At 50.3% G+C, this 8,904-nt stretch overlaps 1 pseudogene; it reads left to right on the top strand.

Moving 5' to 3' along the window:
* Nucleotides 1-6,512: 6,512 nt before the first annotated feature.
* Nucleotides 6,513-8,313, top strand: LOC123041839 (BTB/POZ and MATH domain-containing protein 2-like; annotated as a pseudogene).
* Nucleotides 8,314-8,904: the final 591 nt, after the last annotated feature.

Genomic DNA, 8,904 nt, shown 5'->3' with positions numbered 1-8,904 from the left:
CCTAGCTGCTGGTAGTGCTCTAGGCTAGCTCATGTGTGCATCATGTTTAAATTCTGAAAATTTGAACTGAGGGAATTTTGGAAGCCTCAAAAACTTAAATAAAAGAGGGGCAAAAACCCTAGAAATCTCATTCATTGCTCCAAAATGCTCTTCTTAAATGTTTGATAATTTTTGGTAAGGGTTCTGGTCCCAACCAAAATATTGAACATTTTTAAGGATTTATTTTTGGGACTTTGGATTTAATTCATTAGCTATTTGAATTTGAATTATATTCATATAATTGGAATATAATTTCAAATACCCCTGAAATATTTTATAAGCTTTTGGAAAAGTCCATCTAGCAATATAAAATATTCAGAGGAGTTTTTGGCATTGTTTGAATTATTTTAAATTCAAAAACAGTGGCAAAATAAATTAAATAAATAAACAGAACAGAAAAAAAATAATAAAACCGAGCAGAGGACTACCTGGCGCTCACCTTAGCCCACTTACCTGGCCCAGCTCCTCCAGCGCGGCCCAGCCGGCCCAGCCCATCTCCACTCCCTCCCCTGTCGTCTTCCTCCCTGCCAGGAGGACGGGCACGCGCCCGGCGCGCGCGGCCACGCGCCCCGGCCACCTCCTGCTTCCCGGCCACCTCCTGCTTCCTCCCGGCCTCCCTAGCGACGCCATGACGAGGCCTCGTGTCCCCTCGCTCCTCTTCCTCCCCCGCTGCATCCCCTCTCTCCTCTGCTCCCCCTCTCTCGCCCGGACCGAACGGAGCCGCCGCCACCGACGAGCTCCCTCGCGGCCACCGCCACCCCCTCTCCTCCCCGACGTGCTCCCGAGCTCCTGCACCTCGTCACCAACCCCCTCACCGAGCCACGTGACCGGAAGAGCCCCGAAGCACCACCCCGACGCTTTTTCCCCTCCTCGGCCACCGAGGATCGCCGTCGTCAAATTCGTCGCCGTCCGGCCTCCCTCAAGCTCGCCATCCACCTCTACAGGGTCTATGTGAGCTCCTCTTCCATTTCCCCTCCTCCCCGCGCTCGTTCCCGCACGCTAGCCGCCCTTTCCACCGGGGCCGTGAGCTCCTCGCCGCCGGCGATGACGCGGACAAGGCCAGAGCCACCGGAGCTAGCTACCGAGCACGGCAACGTGCTCCACACCTCACCAGGAACCTAACACACACACTAGCTACCCCTCCCGTGCCCCCTAATGCCAACCCCGACCTCGCCCGAACTCCGGCCGCCGCCTCCCTCGCCGCTGCCGACGCCACAGCCAACCCCAACTCCTCTGGCTTGCTCCATTGGATGCACACGAGCTCGAGCTCCCTGTAGAACCCCTCCGCGCATCGAATGGGCGCCGGAGCAGCCATTCCGGCGAGCCACCGCCGCGTCTGGTCGTTGCCGGCGGTTAGACGCCGGTGGATTAGCCGGGTTGACCAGGGATTTGACCCCCCTGGGTCACTGACGTGTGGGCCCGTCCCCTGCTAACCTTTGGTTAAATTAATAACTAAGTTTAATTAAGCCACTGACTCACTGACATGCGGGCCCGGGCCGACTAATTAAACTAGGTTAGGTTTAAATTATATTAGGATTAGCCGTAGTCACTGACCAGTGGGCCCCACTGGTCAGGTTTGACCCGAGCCGGCCCCTGTTGACTTGCTGACGTCATGCCAACGTCATGCTGACGCAGTATTTGTTTCTAGAATTAAAATAAATCAAAAATGATTTATAAATTCCAGAAAATAGCTAAAACTTCTAAAAATCATAGAAAATTAACCGTAACTCCAAATTAAATAATTTATATATGAAAAATTATCAGAAAAATTCAAGGAATCCATCTGTACCATTTTCATGCATGTTAGAACAACTTATCACTACTGTTTAGGACAAATGAAGTGAATGGCATTTGAATAATCACATATGGAGTTTGAATTTGAATCTTGTATTCAAACCAACTTCATTTAATCTGTTGCTAGTTGCATTAGCCCAAAACACATTCATTTTGCCATGTCATGATCATGCATCATATTGTGCATTGCATTGATTGTGTTCCCTTCTGTGTTGCCGGTATTTGTCCCCTCTCGATAGACGTGATACCGCTGATGTGATCGTTGACACTGATGAAGACTCAATGTTATCTTCAGAAGTGCCAGGCAAGCAAAACCCCCTTGTTCATTCCGATAAAATCCCACTCTCTCGCTCCTGCTCTCTTACTGCATTAGGACAACATCGATTCAACTGTTATTTGCTGTGGTAGTTGAACCCCTTTATCCTTTGCATGACCTGTCATTGCCACAGTAAATAGATGAAACCCACTAGCATGAGTAGGAGTTGTTTGAGCCCTGTTGTGCCTACTCATTCATGCTTGTTTGTCATGCCTGCTATTGCTTAGAGTTGTGTCAGGTCTGATTCATCGGGAATGAATCAGAGGTGTGTGAACATGTCCTACGGTGTGTGAGCTAAGCATGTGAACACGATTTGGTAAAGGTAGCGGTGAGAGGCCATGTAGGAGTACATGGTGGGTTGTCTCATTGAAGCCGTCCTCAGGAACTGAGTTCTGTGTTTGTGATCCATGATTCAGCTACTACCATACATTGGGCCCTGAAATATGACCCCGCTCGACTTCTTATTCACCCTTGTCCTCTGTCCAGGAGTTGCAAATAGTTTCTGGTGTTTGTAGTATGCTGGAGGCCGTGGACAGCGCTGACCGTAGGGGTGGGCTGTGATGCGGTAGGCACGTGGCCGGGTAAACCGGGCGCCCGTTTGGTGTCACGGAACCCTGTTCACATCATTTGGGGCTGTGAGCGAAACTCCGGCCGGATCTCCTCATGGATGGAACCCGAATAGGCGATAAACCTGGACTAGAGACTTGAGTGTTTAGGTAGGTCGTGGTCTACACCCACGTCAGCTTTCGCTTGAAGTCTGCCGAGCACATGTCGTGTGCAGACGCTAAGTGGTGGAAACATGTATGAAGAAGTACACCCCTGCAGGGTTAACATCATCTATTCGAATAGCCGTGTCCGCGGAAAAGGACTTCTGGGTTGCTTATATCAGTTCATAGACAAGTGAAAGTGGATACTCTAAAATACGCAAGATAAGCGTGAGTGCTATGGATGGCGTTCTCGTAGGGAGACGGGAGCGGTTCCATAGTGGTGTATTGGTTGGTGAATATGTGGACTCGTGTGCGCCACCTCAAAAGAGTTACTTGCAGTCGTAGTTCAGGATAGCCACCGAGTCAAAGCTGGCTTGCTGCAGTTAAACCCCACCATCCTTTTGTTGATAATGATGCATATGTAGATAGTTCTGATGTAAGTCTTGCTGGGTACATTTGTACTCACGTTTGCCTATTTTATGTTTTTGCAGAGAGACTTCAGTCTCACTAGTAATTCCGCGTGGTCTTCGACGTTTAGCTTGTTACCTCAGCTACGATCTTGTGCCTCGGCAGGATTGGTAGATAGTCAGGCTTCTCAGCCTTTTTCATTTATAGATGTCTGTACTCAGACATGTTAAGCTTCCGCATGTGCTTTGACTTGTATGCTCTGATTGTTGGGTCATAAGGCCCATGTTTGTAATATCTCGCTCCTCGGAGCCTATTGAATATTTACTTGTGTCGTAGAGTCATGTTGTGATGCCATGTTGTATTTGCACATATCGAGCATATTGTGTGTATGTTATTGAAATGCTTGGTATGTGTGGGATCTGGCTATCTAGTTGTTTATCCTTAGTAGCCTCTCTTACCGGGAAATGTCTCCTAGTGTTTCCACTGAGCCATGGTAGCTTGCTGCTGCTCCGGAACACTTGGGCTGACCGGCATGTGTCCTTCTTCGTTCCTGTGTCTGTCCCTTCGGGGAAATGTCACGCGATGAATACCGGAGTCCTGTTAGCCCGCTACAGCCCGGTTCACCGGAGTCCTGCTAGCCCAGTGCTACAGCCTGGATTCGCTCGCTGATGACCGACACGTTCGATGCTGGGTCATGGATGCCTGTCCCTGTAAGTCTGTGCCACTTTGGGTTTACGACTAGCCATGTCAGCCCGGGCTCCTTATCATATGGATGCTAGCGACACTGTCATATACGTGTGCCAAAAGGCGCAAACGGTCCCGGGCAAAGGTAAGGCGACACCCGTGGGAATACCGTGCGTGAGGCCGCAAAGTGATATGAGGTGTTACATGCTAGATCGATGTGGCATTGAGTTGGGGTCCTGACAATTTCTTTCATTCTAAGCATTGGTTTATCGCCCCCCTCATGTTCAAATCCTGGCTCCGCCCCTGTTTCTCCATCTCTGAGCACTCCATATTTTATGAGGGGTGTGAAAGAACAAAAGTTGTTGTACGGGGAGGATGTTCGACCATTTGATCTTTTCAGTGAAAGATAATATATCAACATACTGAGTTGATACCAGGTGCACTCGGATTGTGTAACAACCCTATGTCGAGACTCGAGAACTAACCAAAGACACTGAGGATGCACATAATCAAATCATTAAACAGAAAAAGTAAAGTTGTGGCCTCAAAAGTCATGCCAAAGTGCAACATGTGATCGCAAGCCAAGGATATGTTGAGATCAAACCAACATGTCCTTTGGTTTTAGTACAATTGTGGGAGAAGACATCAACATGTAGGACTGACAAATCAATATCTTCATCTCACATTCGCAGTTAATCCCATAAATGGCTTTGCATCCTTCTATCATGAGTGTCTAGCTTGTAATAATATATGTGATGTTTCAGAAAAGAGAATAGTTATGTCGTGCCAACAATTTCATTTTGTCAAGATGATGGGTATTTAGCATTCTACACCAACATATAAATGATAGCTTGTTGAACTATATGTATCACATTTGATCGCAATCATAACTCTTACTTGTCCATCAAGAAAGGAGAAGGTCTGCACTACCACACTTCTATGGGGAGAAAGGTGTGATTGCACCCGGGTGCCCCTACACCCTCATGGGCCCCTACACCCTCATGAATAGTAAATTCAAACAAATGAAACTTTGGGACATCAAACATGAGCAAACATTTGATATAATTGCAAAGGTTCAGCTACAAATAACATTCGAGGAGCCCTCACCAAAAAAAACACTGCACAAAGTTTATGTGCACTTTTCAGTAGTCCTTGATGGATTCAACCACTAAGGGTTGGATGATGGGTTTTCACTCCGAAGAGCAAGTCCAAGCAATACTTGCAACAAAAGAACCTGATACTTTGGACAAAGTTATGGATGTGTGCATCACAATGATGCAGAGGCCCGGGGTCAAGCCTCCTTTTTGGAAGAAAACAAAAACTTTGGGCACACTTCCTTACCTTTTCCCAGAATATGGATTTAAAGGCATAGTTTGCTTAGGTGAACGAGACAACGCAAGCATACACAACAGGTAGATAAACTTACCAATAGGTGAGATTCCTGGCCAACCCATCATGTGAAAGGTACGCCATACAGTGAGTGTGCCCTTTGACTAATTTTTTCGCATTGTATCTCGGGTTAAATATCACCATTATCATCATGTATAACCAATGAAAATTAAAATTAGAGTTGTCACCTCCAAACATGGTTTTCACTTTCAGTGAGTTTCGATAAAATTCACTGAATTTCACTAATTCCAGCAGTCACTGAAATATTTATGTTTTAGCAACTTCATTAGTACACATAAATTCAAGTATTCAAAAATAATTCCAATTTTTTAATTGAATTCAAGTGAATATTTCGCCCCTTTGTCTGAAATGCAAACTGAAATCACTGAATTTCACAGAATTTCGGTTGGTGCTGAAATTTTTCTGAAACTGAAAGTGAAAACCTTGCCTCCAAGCTTGACTGCTTGAGGTCCGTCACTAGTAGAGTACCACAAACGGAAGTCACCATGTGCTTCCAACGCCACTTGCCATGCCCCGACCGTACGTCGTGCCTCCCAGCTTTGACAATGCCAAACGCATGAAATGAACACCATATACTCAGTAGAACCACTCGTCGTACTAGTATAAGGCACGCGCACGATGAGCTTAGCCGAGTTCTGCTATTTATTCTCTGTTGGGCTAGCTAGGCAGAACAGCCGACAGCTTTTGTTCATCCCCGTCGGGGAGCCTGCCGCTTGTTTCTACACAAGATCAATTAGTTATAGAACGGCAAACTTAGGGCTGTTCGGAGTCCCTCCTGCTCCGTAACTCCGCTCCCGGAGCAGCCGGAGCCGCAGTTTAAATTTACGGAGCTGGGAAATAGGTACTCTGTGGATCTTTGAATCTGGCGGAGCTGGAGGCTTCCCGAACAGCTCCTTAAGTGAGGAGGAACCGAGGAAGGATTCAGAGTTTGAAGTATGGATGGCAGAATATTACCCGGAACCGGTGGTAGGGAAGTACACGTTGCGGCCGGCATACCTGATGCAGGTGACGGTCAGCACCGAGAGAGATGCAGCCTCGATGGTCCGATCTGGAGCAGAGAGAACCATCTGGGGAAAACGAACTGGTGCACCATGATGCCGGTTGAAGTCAATCACGACACGAGGATCGACAAAATCCGCCCCAGAGTCGGAAAGGAAGGCTATCTTGGCCCTCCGAGTCCGACTAGTCCAGGTCCAAACCCGGCCAGCGGCCCCGTTGCCTCCATATAAAATGCTCACTTCCGCTTCGTAGGTCTTACCCGAAACAACCCCAACCCCAACCCTGTGAGCCAGAGCGAGAGCGAGACAAGGGCGCGCAGCGCGGCGATGGGAAGCACCCCGGCCACGCGCCACGCCGCGAGCACGGTGGGGGTGCAGCAAGGCTCTCACGTGTTCGAGGTCGCAGGGTACAGCCTGCACCGGTCGCTACTACACGGCAGGCCGGCAGCTACGCAACGTCGGCCGCGTTCTCCGTCGGAGGCTACGACTGGCAATTTCGGGTCTACCCCTGGGGCGTGTGTGACCTCGATTATTATAGAGACTACGTGGGGGTGTTCCTCGATTTATGCAGCGACCACAGGGACGCTAGGGTGACGGCGTCCTTCAAGTTCAGTCTGGTGGACGTCACCGGATCTTCGCCGCCGCACACGATGACAAAGACTCGCGAGTTCGGTTCCGGCGGCACCAGCTGCTCCGGCGATTGGGTGTTCAAGAAAAGGAGCGAGCTGGAGGCGTCGCCTTACCTCCGCGACGATCGCCTCACCATTGAGTGCGCCGTCACAATTGTCGAGGATGAGAAATCGTTTGTCGAGGAGGCCCCGCCATCGGACATCACGGATCATCTTGGGAAGCTGTTGCAGGGGAAAGAGGGGACCGACGTGATTTTCGAGGTCCAGGGAGAGGCCTTTCCCGCCCACAAGCTGGTGCTCGCCATGCGGTCGCCGGTGTTCAAAGCAGAGCTGTTTGGCGCCATGAGAGAGAAGGACATGAGCCGTATTACCATCGACGACATGCAGCCCGTTGTGTTCGAGGCCCTGCTTCACTTTATATACACCGATTCACTGCCTGCCATGGATGATCTTGGGCGTGATGACTATAGAGATGTTGTCTGCCATTTGCTTGTCGCGGCAGATCGGTATGCCATGGAGAGGTTGAAGCTTCTATGTGAAAGCATCCTCTGTAAGAACATCGACGTGAAGACGGTGGTGACTACGCTGGCTTTCGCTGACTGGCACCATTGCGGCAGGTTGAATGATACCTGCATTCGGTTTATTGCCGCTTTGGATACACGAGGAATGGATGACATGATGACAAGCCAAGGGTATGTTAAGCTCAAAGCAACATGTCCTTTGGCCTTAGTTGAATTGTTGGAGAAGACAAGTAGGCTCGCCAAATCGAAGTCATCAGTTCAAGTCACTACCAGAATAACTGGCGATGCCGACGGCCAAACCTATGCCGACGGCCCCCGTCAGCATAGATTGGCCTATCCCGAAGGCCCAGCCCAGGCCGTCGGCATAGAAAAGCCGTCGGCGTATATCAATATATGCCGACGGCCCCCGTCGGCAAAGTTCAACCGTCGGCGTCGCTAGAAATATGCCTACGGTGGCCGTCGGCATAGAGAAGGCCGTCGGCATAGCACGTGGGCCCGGCTACCCGGACGGAAACGGCCTTCTGACGGTGTCAGTCTACACCGACGGGCTAACGGCGGCCGTCGGCATAGACGCCACGTCATTGATCCGCGTCGCCCGCCACGTCATCAATCCGCGTCACTCGCCTGTCCGTGGGGTGGCAAATCGGCCGTCGGCATAGGTCTGGCCCATGGATGTTGCCACGTCATGGATCCGCGCCCTTAGGCACGTCATCGATCCATGGCCGTGTGCGCAGGTATGCCGACGGCCTTGCCATCGGCATATCTCTATTTTTTATTTTTTTTATTTTTTTATTTATATTATTTACTTTTTCCTGTTTTTTTCACAATATAAATGTGCCTTATCTAACCAAAAAAACATACCCAGATGGTATATCGATTGCCCCCCCTCATGGACGTTGCTATCGCCGCGCAGTGCCCCACAGCGACGCCGGAGATGGGGGGCACACACCGGAGCTGCGTGCCGGGTGCCTGCGCTAGCCACCACGCTTCCACAACCGTAGGAGGGCCCAAAGCAACACCTAGCGGCATTGCTACCCCCCAGGTACACCCTCCCGTCTAACCGGGCCCTCATACATGCGGGGCGGTGTGGTGCCATGTCTGAAGAGGCAGGACGGGGGCCCTGGGGGATAGCAATACCACCGGAGCGTCGCACCGGGCCCTCATACATGCGGGGTGGTGTGGTGCCATGTCCAAATTAGAGGCGGCACTCGTCTCCGGGGTGTGCCCTCCTCACGGATGGCGGCGCCGCCGACACCTGGAGGGGGGAAACGGACGCGTCGGGTCTACATGGAGGGGATCTTGCCATCGGTCTGGCCCGGATGTTGCTCTAAAGTGTTCTTATGGGCTGACCTAACACAACCGTGTGGATAGGTCCACTGCTCAAAGCCCGTCCGTGCA

The sequence above is a fragment of the Triticum aestivum genome, chromosome 2B, assembly GCF_018294505.1.
Source record: "Triticum aestivum cultivar Chinese Spring chromosome 2B, IWGSC CS RefSeq v2.1, whole genome shotgun sequence".
Classification (NCBI taxonomy): domain Eukaryota; kingdom Viridiplantae; phylum Streptophyta; class Magnoliopsida; order Poales; family Poaceae; genus Triticum; species Triticum aestivum.
Note: the sequence above shows the minus strand (reverse complement) of the source record. Positions and strands in the feature narration are given on the sequence as shown.